The sequence below is a fragment of the Formica exsecta genome, unplaced genomic scaffold (assembly GCF_003651465.1).
Source record: "Formica exsecta isolate Colony F162 unplaced genomic scaffold, ASM365146v1 scaffold451, whole genome shotgun sequence".
Lineage (NCBI taxonomy): Eukaryota > Metazoa > Arthropoda > Insecta > Hymenoptera > Formicidae > Formica > Formica exsecta.
The window spans coordinates 870,322-883,686 of NW_021851748.1; positions in this window are offsets into that span (position 1 = coordinate 870,322).

The following is a 13,365-nucleotide window of genomic DNA, read 5'->3' on the forward strand; positions in this document are numbered from 1 at the left end:
TCCCTACACCTATCCTTCTTCCTCTTCCTCATTCTCTTCGTGTCTTTCTCTCTCCTTCGTATCGTCCCTACCGCGTCCCTCGCCGCGGACACCCGCCAGCACCTCGAGGGAGCAACCCCGGGGAGGACTCGGAGAGAGAGCAGATAGAAATCTCGGGGCGGGTCCAACAAATTGAAAAATTATGCCGATGCGTATACGCGACGTGTTTTTGGCGAAGATGCGAGACAATAGGATCTCCAGATAAAATGCTAAGGACCATTCAAAACGATAACGCCATCACAGCGTATATATATATATATGTGCGGATACTGCACCGACCTACGAAAAGATGGTCTCGCGCCAAGTTTGACGACAGATGTGCTCATGCATAAACATTGAATTTTTGTTCTTATCTTCGATCTTAAACAATATTATATCAGTTACATTTTAAATCAATTTATCCGCAATCAATTTATTTTTCATCAAGTATAACACGCGCGGAAGTATTTAATTAATTTTTTTTCTGTCTTCCTTTAATTTTTTCTGTCATTGGCTACGATTATCTTTTCAGACATGCCAAGTATGTTATCTCGTGATCGCTTCTTCCTCACGAAAAAATCAAAATGAGAAGCTGTAGTCGCCCGTTATCGGCCACCAATTATTCCAATTTTTCGAAATCGTCGGACGAATCTATCCGTTGATTCGTTACCGTTTAGAGCTACACTTGATGCTCGTAAATTCTCATCAGAGATCGAATCGGCCGTGCTTGATGCTGCAAGTGGAAGAGGTGGTACTGGAAGCGGCGGGTTAATTCGCGAGTGATGAGCTGCCCGGAGTGACTCCCTTTCTCACTCGCTGCCGTCTCTCGCTCCCTTTTCCCCCTTGGCTGTACCTCCGCTTCGTTCCCCCCCCCCTTCCCTCTTGTTCTCGTCCTGCTCTTCCTTCCATGGTTGACCACACTCGTACGTACGCACGTCTGCGGACTCAGTGGGTTCCCACGGACGGGACCGGGAGGAGTTCTTTCGAGTTTGAAAACACGGCAATCAGTGTAACTGCTTCTGGCGAGGAGGTACTATATCTATACTTGCATATTATATATCTGTATGCAAGCGTGTATATATATATATATGTTTCGTGCCAAGTACAATCTTACCGCGCGCCAACCTTTTTCTCCCGTAAGTGATGGTAGTAAACATAGTTGCATCTAGGTTCGGATTGTTTCGCATCTATCGGGTCCATTCATCATAAGAGTTACGACAAAGTATCATCAGTAATATGAGCTGCAATATATAGAAGATTGATACGCGATGCATGAGATGCGTTAGTTTGATTACCGATAGAATGCGTTTCTGTACTCGGTCTGGGAAGACTTCACCGCGAAACCTCGAACGAACTTCCGCACACTGTTTATAACGTAGGATACCATCGTAGTCACCTTTATAAGCAATCGAACTCTTTTTACATACTATTTCAACCGTCAATTCTATAATCAACTACTCGACTTTATCCTTCTTTAATATGTTCCTGCGCAAGAAGTCATTAGTCTTTAAACATCTGTAATTGTATCCATTATAGTTTAAGTCATCAATCTCTTCAAGATTGTAATTGCATCTCTGCTATTACCTGTCCTTAGAAAGCTTGCTCTAGGATTTCAATAATCACTCTATAATAATAATCATAACAATGATTTCTCGCGCAATCACGAGAATTGACGCCGGAAGTTGGATCGAGGCGCAGCCGGATGATTCATACACGCGGATCGACAGCGACCGGCGTAGTCCACGTCGATTCTCTCACGCTCGCACAACACGAATGACTAACTCAGACGTGTCTTCGGGTCTCGATATCGCGCGCGATGCCGATGGCGCAACACGCTGGATCTCGTGGTCAAGTTGCGGCAAAAAAATTAGAACAAGCGCACGCACATGTGTGCGTACAACGCGTGGGTGTGGAGAAATGCTCGGATAGGTCGTGATAAGCCGATTGAAATCCGCGCGGATAATTACCCGAGGTCCGCCACGGTCGCGCATATATCTTCCGGCGAGCTGGAAGCGGGCGTCGCGTAAGCGAGTAAGTAAATTAAGCGCGAGCGGACGCGGAATGCGCCGCGCGTGTAACAAGATCGGTATCGGCGACGCGGCCGATCGTATCGTGCGCGGGCGTCGGCGATGAGGAAGGCGAGAGAGAACCAGCTCTCGTAAGTTTCCGGCTATCCCGAAAGCGGCTGCTGGCCGCCTCCTCTCGAGCGTGTAATACTTCCTTCGCGGCACTTTCGCCCGACGATGCATCAAGCGTGGACGTGGACGCGCACTCGATCTCTTAATTGATGGGTGACGAGCGAAAGGGCGCTCGTGTGAATCACGCTTCAGGCTTTAGACGCGCGCGCGTGCTATTTATGTAAGTTCCCCGAGGCGGATTGTGCACGTAGGTGTGATGATTTTAATTATTTCTCGGCGTGCGCTCCGAGACGGGACATTAGAATTCATTAAATGTTGTTTCACGTATGCGCGAAACTTTAGTTTGACAGACAACTGATTAATCACACTCGATAAAATATTGCGGTGCGCATGTAATAATGAAAAGGGGAAAATATTTAATAAAATCTCTTTACGAGAGATCACGTAATTCTAAATAACATTTATAAAAATTTTATTTTTTCTCTTGTTACGTAAAACGAAAACAATTGACAGCGTTTAATTAAATTGCCCGTATATAACACGAACTATGTATACTATGTATGTAGAAAATAATAAATTTTATAAATTGTTTAATAACGTTAGTCACACTTTCTCGAACCGTGCGAAACACCTTCTACGTACAAGGGATTCAAACACGTCGAGAAATTTAAATCCCGCTAATTGACAAGTATGTTGGAGCGAACGCGCGTAGATATGAGTTTCTACGTCTCGGCGAGATGTGCATGAATACGATATCGGATTATCTCCGTAATGCCGGTACGAGTAGGACCTACGAAGAAACAGTGGCGAAATATAACGTAATATGAGCGAATCCGAGTCGACGCGCACGTAGGTAAACGATCATTTGTCCTCCCACCGGTCGATTGTCGTCTCTCCGGCGGTTGTTGCATCCTCGCAAAGGTAGAAGAGACGACGTCGGATAGAGAGATGGTGCACATGCAAGTGGAGGTGGAGACGAAGGTGGGTGCTCTCTCGAGTGTTGAGTAATTGGAACACGACCTCCGTCAACCCCCGCCGGCCCTAAATGGCCAACGGAAACGAGTGTAACACCACCGAGTGGAGGAAGCTACCGCCGCTTCCCTTGCGCAATCGCATACAGATGCACAGTATTCACAAATGCAGTGCATGTACATACAATCGCGGCAATGAATGCACCCGGCGCGGATCTTTTCGCTCTCGCGCTACACTCTCCCTTTCTCTTTATTGTCCTCCTACGACGATTTATGCTAATTCGATGCGAGACATCGCGCTTGGATGATATCGGAAATAACAGAGGAGTGTCATATCGCGAGCAATTTGCCGTCGCGGCCGTCGTCTTGCGTGATTGTTGCTTGTAAAGGTAAATGACTGTCCTGGAAATATTTTCGTTGCACCTCCGTATGTAAGCCATTGATCTTTACGTACAGATTGCTGCTTATATAAAAATATACAGATCGTTAGGTAATATATCTTGCAGTTTCAAATATTTCTAATTTTAAAGTTGCAAATACATATAGGTATAGATATATTATTTCTAATGTTATCATGAATGATATCTCATTTTTATGGTATTACACATTTTATAAGACTTGTAGGAAATGGTTAACGATGTATTTTTTTGACAACAAATTAAGTATTCGAGAATAGTCTCGAATATTTTAATATCTATTAGTCATCGCGTTTGAACAGCTTAATCTGACCGGCAAATAATTATACGAGGGGCAATAAAATGAAAGTTGTGCAATCGAATAACCGATAATCAACGGGTCCAATTTATGTGTTAAAAAATACTGGCAATAAAAACATCGTGTTACACGCGTTCATTCTTAATGGTTATTTCCAGTTTTCTTCCACAATGAGGAAAAAAAAAGAGAAAAAAAAGACTGTTGTATCAATCAATAAATTTTTCTTTGAGCATCGTTGAAATGTCAATAAGGAAAAAGCGATGGACATTTTATGAAGGTGCTTTTCGGAACATATAAGTTGTCTTTGACAAAGCGAACAAAGTAGCGCGACGGACATTAAAATAAATTCAGCAGAATGAGAATTTCGTGAAATCACAGCGACCCACCGAGTCGTAAACATAACGAGACACCGTGTATGTCTGGGCATATAAGTCTAACAGCGGGAATCGCCCACACAACTTACGGTCGTGATCAAGGAACAATGTATAACAGTTTCTTCACGGCTGTCCCGTCAAATCAAGGATTACTCATCTGCCGGGAACGAGCCGGATTTAACGCCTCCCCGTGAGACTCCACGTTTTTATGTGCGCCGGTTTTTATCATTATTTATTCGCGAGCTTATTAAGGCGGTTTCGTAATCTCATAGACGTACAGGAACCAGGCAACACCGACGTACATGTACATGTTACATAATAACGCCTTAATGTAACACCGCACTATTGACCGCGCGTCACGTATCGCGCACATAAATTTGAAATAGTATAATTCCAATTTTGATATACTGAGATATGTTTCTTTGAACGCGGAAGTATTATATTATTCATTCAGATACCCTTCGGAAGTGTGGGCATTATAACGCATATAATCTACATCTAGCGCTAAACGTGCCTGTCTAGCCTGTATTATTTAATCAGTGAGAGATCTGACACCCGAGATTCAGATTAAATGTAGATTGTAACAGACTTATGTACGCGTATGATTAGGTTATATGACATTGTGAGATATTGTAATTGCATAAAAAATTTCGGCTTATTAACTGCGATTAGTCTTAAAAATGACAACTCGAAATTCGTTACGCTATCGACTACGCGAGAAATTAATCATACGTCTTGTGTTATTTCCATTCGCATTATGAATCTCCATTCCAATTATGTCAGAGAATATCGTATCGGAAAGTTTCACGTAAACCATAAAAAAAGCACCACGCATACCGAGAGGGGGCTGTTTGGGAATCTACCGACCACCCGCCGGCGATCGTGTCGACCTGTTTCCAACGCGTGTCGAGGCTCCATCGCATGAGGAAGAAGGTATCGTTCGCGGATTGACGTTCGCCGACCTTCTTCGAGATGCGTATCTGACAATGAGAGTGGTCCACACACAAGAGATCTCGGCGAACTGCCGCGGGGTTTGCGCGGGGGTAACTCAATTTGTAGTTACAAACGAGCATAATATGATAATGTCCCGTGGCCGGGGTCCCGCGATATACAGCCGGGCCTTCTCCGCTTTGTTAGCCGAGGCTCGCCACGGGCACCCCCCCAGCTGAGCCGTGTCATTTGTTCACGTCTGTCAATACGTCACCGATAGGTATACCGATCCCTCGCCGCCCGCCGGGACTCGCTGTGGCCGAAACTACTTGCGCGATCAAACTACTCGAGATCACGAACGATTGGGGTCTATCGATGTTTTTGCATTTTTTGTCGATCACTCGTTGACGAATGTAAAATATATCCATTTAAATCCGTCGTGTATCTTGTGATGCGTAATCAAAATAATAATGTCATATTAATCTCAAAAATTTTTAATTACATGAGATATGTACTCTCTCTCTCTCTCTCTTCTTCTCTCATCTTTGAAAAATTGTTAATAAATCATATCAAACTCTTGGTTTTCTCGAATGTCATATTTGCGAATTTTTCAATAAACTTGAAATAAACTTTTTATCCAATCTTTTGCTTGTAAAAGAAAGATTGACGAAAATTGTGCGTTTTTATATCAATATCTAAAAAATATTAATATTAAGTAAGGCATGATTTATATAAGGAGAACGCGAATGGGCGTTTAGTATAGCAGAAAATTACATGTTCTATGCTCGAGATGAAGGAATAACACTTGACACATATTACTACACTTTATTCGAAGTTACGAGGTACCCATCGGGTGGTTAAATGGTTCGTAATGCGCTTCGGATACTACTATCTGCTTCTTGTTGTTCCCTCGACTATCTTCACGATTTCCCCGGCTAGATGCCGACGGCTCTCGGGTACGCGTGATTTAAGACGCATCGTAAATAGATAATAATAAATCGACATCGTGGGGCTCATTTGCTTCGGGACCAATTTGTTAGGATCGTTCGCCCTCGCGACCCGAATATATACACCTACGACGCCGCGGGGCTATTTTTCATACGCCGAACCGCTGATTTATTTTGGCACGAACCAACATCGCCGTGCCGCGAGCGGATTATGTGAATTCGCTTATACACGGCACATTCGTGTATCTTGTTCGAGTTCGTGGCGCCGTGGCGACCAAAAGTTCTATGGAAAGTACATTTACCGCGCGATCATGAAGAATGTGCATGATCGGCTGCGCTGAGAAATTGCGCCAGCGGCTCTTTTCTTAGAGACAACACAATTGTACATTCATTTGCATTCGCTTTCTACTTAATTGCGTTTAGGATATTTAACTTCATTCGCGATCAACTCTAGCACAAATATTTTTATTGTCTATCAGTTTCAAACAAGATAAAATTGTTGAGTTTTCGTTTAAAGAATTTGAATGGCTTTTGTTAAAGATTATCAATATGTTAAAAATCTATTATTTATTACAAAATTGTGACTATTTCACGACGTGCGAACAAATTTTGTATTTTATATAAAATGAGTAGAGAAAAAAATTTTTTTTTCTTTGATGATGGGAGGAGAATGACACGTTATACTACGGCTGGAATAGTGTCTTCGATCGTCTTAGGGCCATGGCAAACGTGCGTGAGATGAAAGGAATCTGATTAACGACAAGCCTCCTTCCGCAAATAGTCGATGGAGCTTCTGTCACTGCGAAATCGATGATCCACGCCTGTCAGGCTATTAACACCTCCGACGTGGTTCGTTATCATTATCGCCTGACATTGGCGGGGATTTTAATTTGAGTTTCACCGCATGGGCACCGGCACTCATGGTAGTCGGCAATCTATTATTTATTACAAAATTGTGACTATTTCACGACGTGCGAACAAATCTTGTATTTTATATAAAATGAGTAGAGAAAAAAATTTTTTTTTTCTTTGATGATGGGAGGAGAATAACACGTTATACTACGGCTGGAATAGTGTCTTCGATCGTCTTAGGGCCATGGCAAACGTGCGTGAGATGAAAGGAATCTGATTAACGACAAGCCTCCTTCCGCAAATAGTCGATGGAGCTTCTGTCACTGCGAAATCGATGATCCACGCCTGTCAGGCTATTAACACCTCCGACGTGGTTCGTTATCATTATCGCCTGACATTGGCGGGGATTTTAATTTGAGTTTCACCGCATGGGCACCGGCACTCATGGTAGTCGGCGCCGTACAAGGAAGCAATCACGATGAAAGGCGAAATTGGCGCGAGCCGCGAAACCCTGCGGTGATTTTCAGGGGCGACAAAGGCTGCCCGCTGGCGCGGTCTGATTAACAATTGAAATTTCGCATTCAACCGCCGACACAGTCGTCGTTGACGCTAATACCGGTCGACGACACGGCTGATTTTTCCCGCGAGATCGGGCCTCACACCGTTTCCTTTTCCTTTTCTTTCTTTTTCCCTCCTTCAGCCGACGGCTGGTCTCGCAGCGGTTTAACGATATGACACCGGCCACGTCAAAGGGATATGAATATGCGATTTCCAGATCCAGGTACGCATCGCGCGTAACGGTGCCGGCGAGATTTATCGCCCCGTTCTGTCGCACAACGAATCGATGTCCGATTATGCAACGACGAAGATTACGCTAGAAAAGACTGACTTTCCGACGCGAGAGATATCGCGCCAGTGCCGTCATGACGATTGATGCGTACTTGGCTACTTCGTTACACATCGCTCACCCGACCCGACTATGTAATCGCGCCGTTTGTCTCACAGCCGAGATCCCGTTGCGCGGAGCGCCTCTCCCGACCGCGAAGTCTTATCACCATAAACTAATCAACCGTCAATAGGTGAGATCGCCGCGATCGTAAGTAAGCCGTGCCCGTAGAAACCGCAAACAGCGTGCTAAAATACTTATAACGTGTCCGAACGGCACTCGCAGGAAGCGCGACCTTTAACGGGAGAGAGAATCCATGCGACTCCTCTCCTCCGACAAGCGCGTCCCAGCATCATAATCTAAAACGCACAATCTCAAATGTTGTACATGAAACTCTCTCTCTCTCTCTCTCTCTCTCTATCCATCTAATAAAGTTGTCGCAAGTAAATTTCACATTGTAACTATATAGCGAAACGGCAAATGAGGAAAGTTCTACGAAGTATAATATATCTATTGAATATCTAACTAAGTAGTTAAAATAATCGACGCTTTGGAAATTTCTTGATCTAAATATGGGTCAAGTATCATCATAGATTCGAAAGTAATCTTCGAGAAATGGATATTAAATTAAAAATAATACACATGTAAACGCAGAACATATATAACGTTTGTTCTTTGCGTAATGAGTCGACCGATATTCGTGGCAGATGAATCCTTTCTCTCCCTAAAACGCAAGTGGCTGATCTATCGATCAAACCGATCTATTAGCTCGGCTATCGATCACTATGCGTCGCGCAGTCAAAGTCATCTATTGAAGTTTGTTAGACTGTTTGAAGTCAGGAGTTTGGCCCTGTAATGAAACTTGACCGGAATGTCCTCGTTTCTCTCCGACACGCAATTTGTATGGTGTCTTCTATTATAATTTATCATTTGATTAAAGGGATTAGTTCGCCGTTCACTTTTACGGTATAGGGTATTAGGTCGAAGGTTAGGAGAAATTTTTGGAGAGGAATTTACGATGGACCGGTTGCTCTCGCGCTCAATTAAGAAGGAATTCGTAAAAGGAACGTTAGAACATACGTTCGATAGAACGCGTTTGCTGAGAGATTGATTTGTTCTGTTCGATATTAAACTTGCAACTTTTACATTCTTAATTGGATTAATTAAAATAATTGTTATAGCTCATTTTCCAATTGGAAAGGTTTCAAAAGTAAATTTTAAAACAAAGGTTTATAAAGTCAAGAGAATTTTTCGATAATATTGCAAACTGCAAGATTATAACTTTCTAAGAAAATTATTAGGATGCTTTTCTTCTTTAAAAAAAAATCCTTGATCAATTACAATAGAAACAACATATTAAATAAATGCAAAATTATATAAATTGCCATCAAATAATAGATAATAAAAAAATACCGCATTTTATCCAAATATAATTATTATAATTTCATCGTCGCATCGAGCACGAAAATTTACGATCTGAAAAAGATCACATACCCAATATTTAAATATCCCTAAAGGGTGCGTCATGAATGAGAATAAGATAACGCGTGCAATTTGCACAGTGTGGCGCTATCGCGCGCGACCAGACGAGCGGCTGATAATTCATTATCTTCGTGCGGCGCGCACTCGTCTCATTTTCGCTGCACGGGGTCTTCGATCACACCTAACGGCACCGCATCGGCGTAAATACGTTACGTAATTAATTTCGCGCAAAGCACGGCTCAACGGCGTTATATTTATAGCAGTGCATTAACCCCGCGGGATTTTATGCGGCTCGGTTCACTTGTTCGCTCGCGCGCGGATATCGAGTCGTAGTCGAGGCAAAGAGTCTCGGAAGAAAGAATTTCAGCGCTCCTCCTTGGAAGAGCTCGTAGTCTCGCTCGTTCGCTCGCAAGGTACGCGAGCGCGAAGAAATGGAATTCCCAGGGGTCGAACTCCAGGTGGAAATATCGATAGGAGGTCAGCGCGAGGTTAGTTAGCCATGCACGAGCCGATGCTGCCGCCTTTCTCATTTCATCTCTTCTTCCTCCTAGCTTCGTCTCCCTCTCTCTCTCTCTCTTCTGATACTCCAACTTCGTTCTCATTCTTGTTGTTTTCTCTCTTTATCTTATTCCTTGCTTTCCGCACGCGGTCTTCGTTTTTCTCTCATTCGGCGTAGGTGCGGATGTGCTTTAACCCGGTACAAAGTCCACTGACGGTGGACCACTGACTGCGCACAATTAGGCCTCGGCGCAGAACGAATTCATCTTCGTTGGATGCGCGAGACTCCAGCCAGTTCGGCACGATCGATTATCAATCATTCTACCGCGAGCCACTCTCGAGACTCGTACACACGGAAATATCGTAACCTTGTGTGTACACATCAGACGCGCTCAGAGTGGCCCGCGGAGTGTTTCCACCCCCGCGAGACTGACCGATCCCTCGGCCCGTTTCGACGTTTCCTGATAGACGTTTCCAGTGCTCAACGAGCCGGCACGTCGATCGGGATAAAGTGGCTGTCGAGATCCCTGATGATGCGCGCCGGATCTTATCGGACTCGAGCAGAAATCTAATTTTCGGGCGTCGTGATTAATCGCGCCTGATATTTTTTCGGAATATTAAGCGTGTGATACACCTGAACGATCACGTTCTCGGTATACATATATATATATATGGTACCGTCGGGTTAGCTTGCATTAGCAGAAAGAGAATTTTGCAATATAAAGAAAGGTTTGGGAATTAATCTCGATGAGAAACAATGCACACATATTATAGAATATTATAGAGTATTATCACGCGCACGTTTCTCGCTTCGTTCTCACCAGATATATCACGTGTGCTCGACTTTAATGCACCGCGAAGCCACGTGGATAACTGCATCGACGATTTCTTAATGATTCGAAAGAATAAACATTATCGTAACTTGTGTACCTTATTTTATGCGTGTATCGGAATAATTTGCTCAATCCTTATATTATAGTCTACGCGCGGAATGTATAATCCCAGGGAACGCGGAGCGAAAATTCGATCGTCGTGGGTGGGCGGCTCTCCCGGCTCATCGGAATTTTGAAATTCACTTTTTAAATTAATGCCTCGGTCGACGTGTTTGTGTTCTCACCCAATCACCAGTTGGCCATGTTAGGAGGCATTTATGTAAGTAAATGATGCGCGGTGTGCCCGCGAGCAAAAAACGGGAAAGTACATATAAGAGATGTATTTTTATTACAAACACTCTCGATTTAAACAAATTCTTGTGATATTTTTTCATTAATATTTTATATATATTTTTTTCAAATCTACAAAAAAGTAAAATAAAAATTTTATATCTTTGAAAAATATTCCACATATTAGAATCCTAGAAATATATTACTTTTCTTAGCGTAATGACTCATAATATAATTCAGTTCTGTACTTAGGACAAGATCAGAGGTGACACAAAAGTGAGAACACGTCAGAGAGATTGAGGAGGGTAAGAAGGATGATGGACACTGGAGAACCAAAGGTATACCGATGGAACCGTCGTGCCGATGTCATTGCGCCGCGTGATTTATTGCTTAAACGTCGTCGGTACGCGCGCATCGTTGCAGTTAGAAAATCATTTGCATTGCGCAAAATTTAATAAAGCAATCCACGCATCGACATCTCGATTCCTCTCTTTCTCAACCGCGATCGCGCGTTCGCGCCTCGAAAGGCCGATGAAAGTGACCGTTCGCATGTCACAGTTGCGCAACTATGTGTGTGGCACGAAATCACACTCTATCTCATCAAATATTTCCCTCGTGTTGACGACTTTATTCATCGATCAAATGCAAAAATAAATTTTTTTTTTTTTAATATAATACTCTTGCAAACTTTGTGAAAATTTTTTCTTTATACAATTTATAAAAAGTAGTATATTAATATGACATGCTCGATAATTTGTGTATCACATTAATCTATTTTTTATTCATCATTGTAAACAGAAATATGTATAGTCTTAGTTAAAATTCTGTCTTTGATATCCTGTCGAAAAGCAATGTTTTAATGCATATAATAAGTGATATTTGCATAAAAACATAAATTATTTAAAGAATGTAGTAATAATGTAAAATGGTCCTTGCGAAAATATCGCTTACAATTATTCGCACATGATTTAAACGTCAATAGAGTCGCGCCGCAGCGGACAGTGATAATAGTCGAGATTAATAAATCCCGCTTTCCACGGCCATCAATCGCTGAACGCCGAGGCCGAGGATTGTTAACACGTTCCTGCTTCAACGTCGACGATAGAAATATCACTCTCCCAGGCGAGATACGGTAGGTGCAAGGAGACTTTACCGTCTTCTTCCACCACCAGCATTACCGTTCGCGCTCCTGCTCCTGCTCCTCCTCTCTTTCCTACTCCTACTTCTCGTTCGCTTCTGCATGTTCCTGTTCGGTAATCCGCGGTCTTAAGCGCGATAGCCGCTCGCGCCAACGCTCCGCGGACATTCTCGCTTGACAAATGATCGTTGGCGCGATTCGATTTGTATGCTTTCTATCTGTACGAGAGCTACGGAGCCGCCGCCGCCGCTCGTGCGTTATGACGCAATTGTAGAAACGAAGGAAAGGAGCGACAATGACGCCTCCGCCGACTCCTGTCTCATGTCCCGCGCAAATGCGGGCGCGATGATTCAGAAATAGCTAAAGGTTGAAACAATATATCGGTGACGAAAAAATATCACTATCTCTCGAGATTATCGCGAATCTTGCGAATAATTTATTTTATATGAAAAAATAGTATGTCCGAATAGCTGCTTGCGAATCGACATTATCCGGAATGCGTGCCCGTTAAAATTATAAGAATTATACCTAGGTATATATTATGCCTAGAGTTTTGCGTATCGGGTTAATATTTAATACAACGTATAATTATCGAAACCTGTAAATACCGCTTGCTTATCTTATTCATCAAATTATCGTTGCAAATGGATGGAGAAGAGGCAAATTAGACAATCTTAAAAATCTGACTGCGTATATAAAGTGTAGAGAAATTAAATTTTATTATATATAAAAGAGAGAAAAAATAAATTGCGTACATATATACACTCACATTGTCCGCATAATAGCTAACATTATAAATTTTTGCTTAAGATTTTCTTTTAAAACTTATTTAGAGATCGTCTCTTTTCTTTGGTGTAGACCGTACTTGCGTATGCAATTACAAGAGATCACGTATGCAAAACGCAAACTCGTCGAGCAAATGTTCTTCTAGTCCGCGGGAATTTGACGAATACGGAGAAAAAGCACCTCCATCGAGGGGTTAATAACGCGGCGAAGCGATTTTTAGGGCGGTACCCCCGTCTACCCGTGTGCAAACTGCGGTGCTTAACGGCGCCAAACGACCGGCCGCGTGGTATCTACTTGACTACGAAATGAGCGGGCGACAAGTAAAACCAACGGGGCGTCCTCGTTAAAAACTTGTCAGCGACTACCTCGCGGGTAGGATAGGCCCGCGGTAATGTCACTGCGATGGGGCTTTTTTGCGAAACGGGCACGGCGGGCCCGTTTTCAGTGCGCGTAATTCTCGAAGCGGGG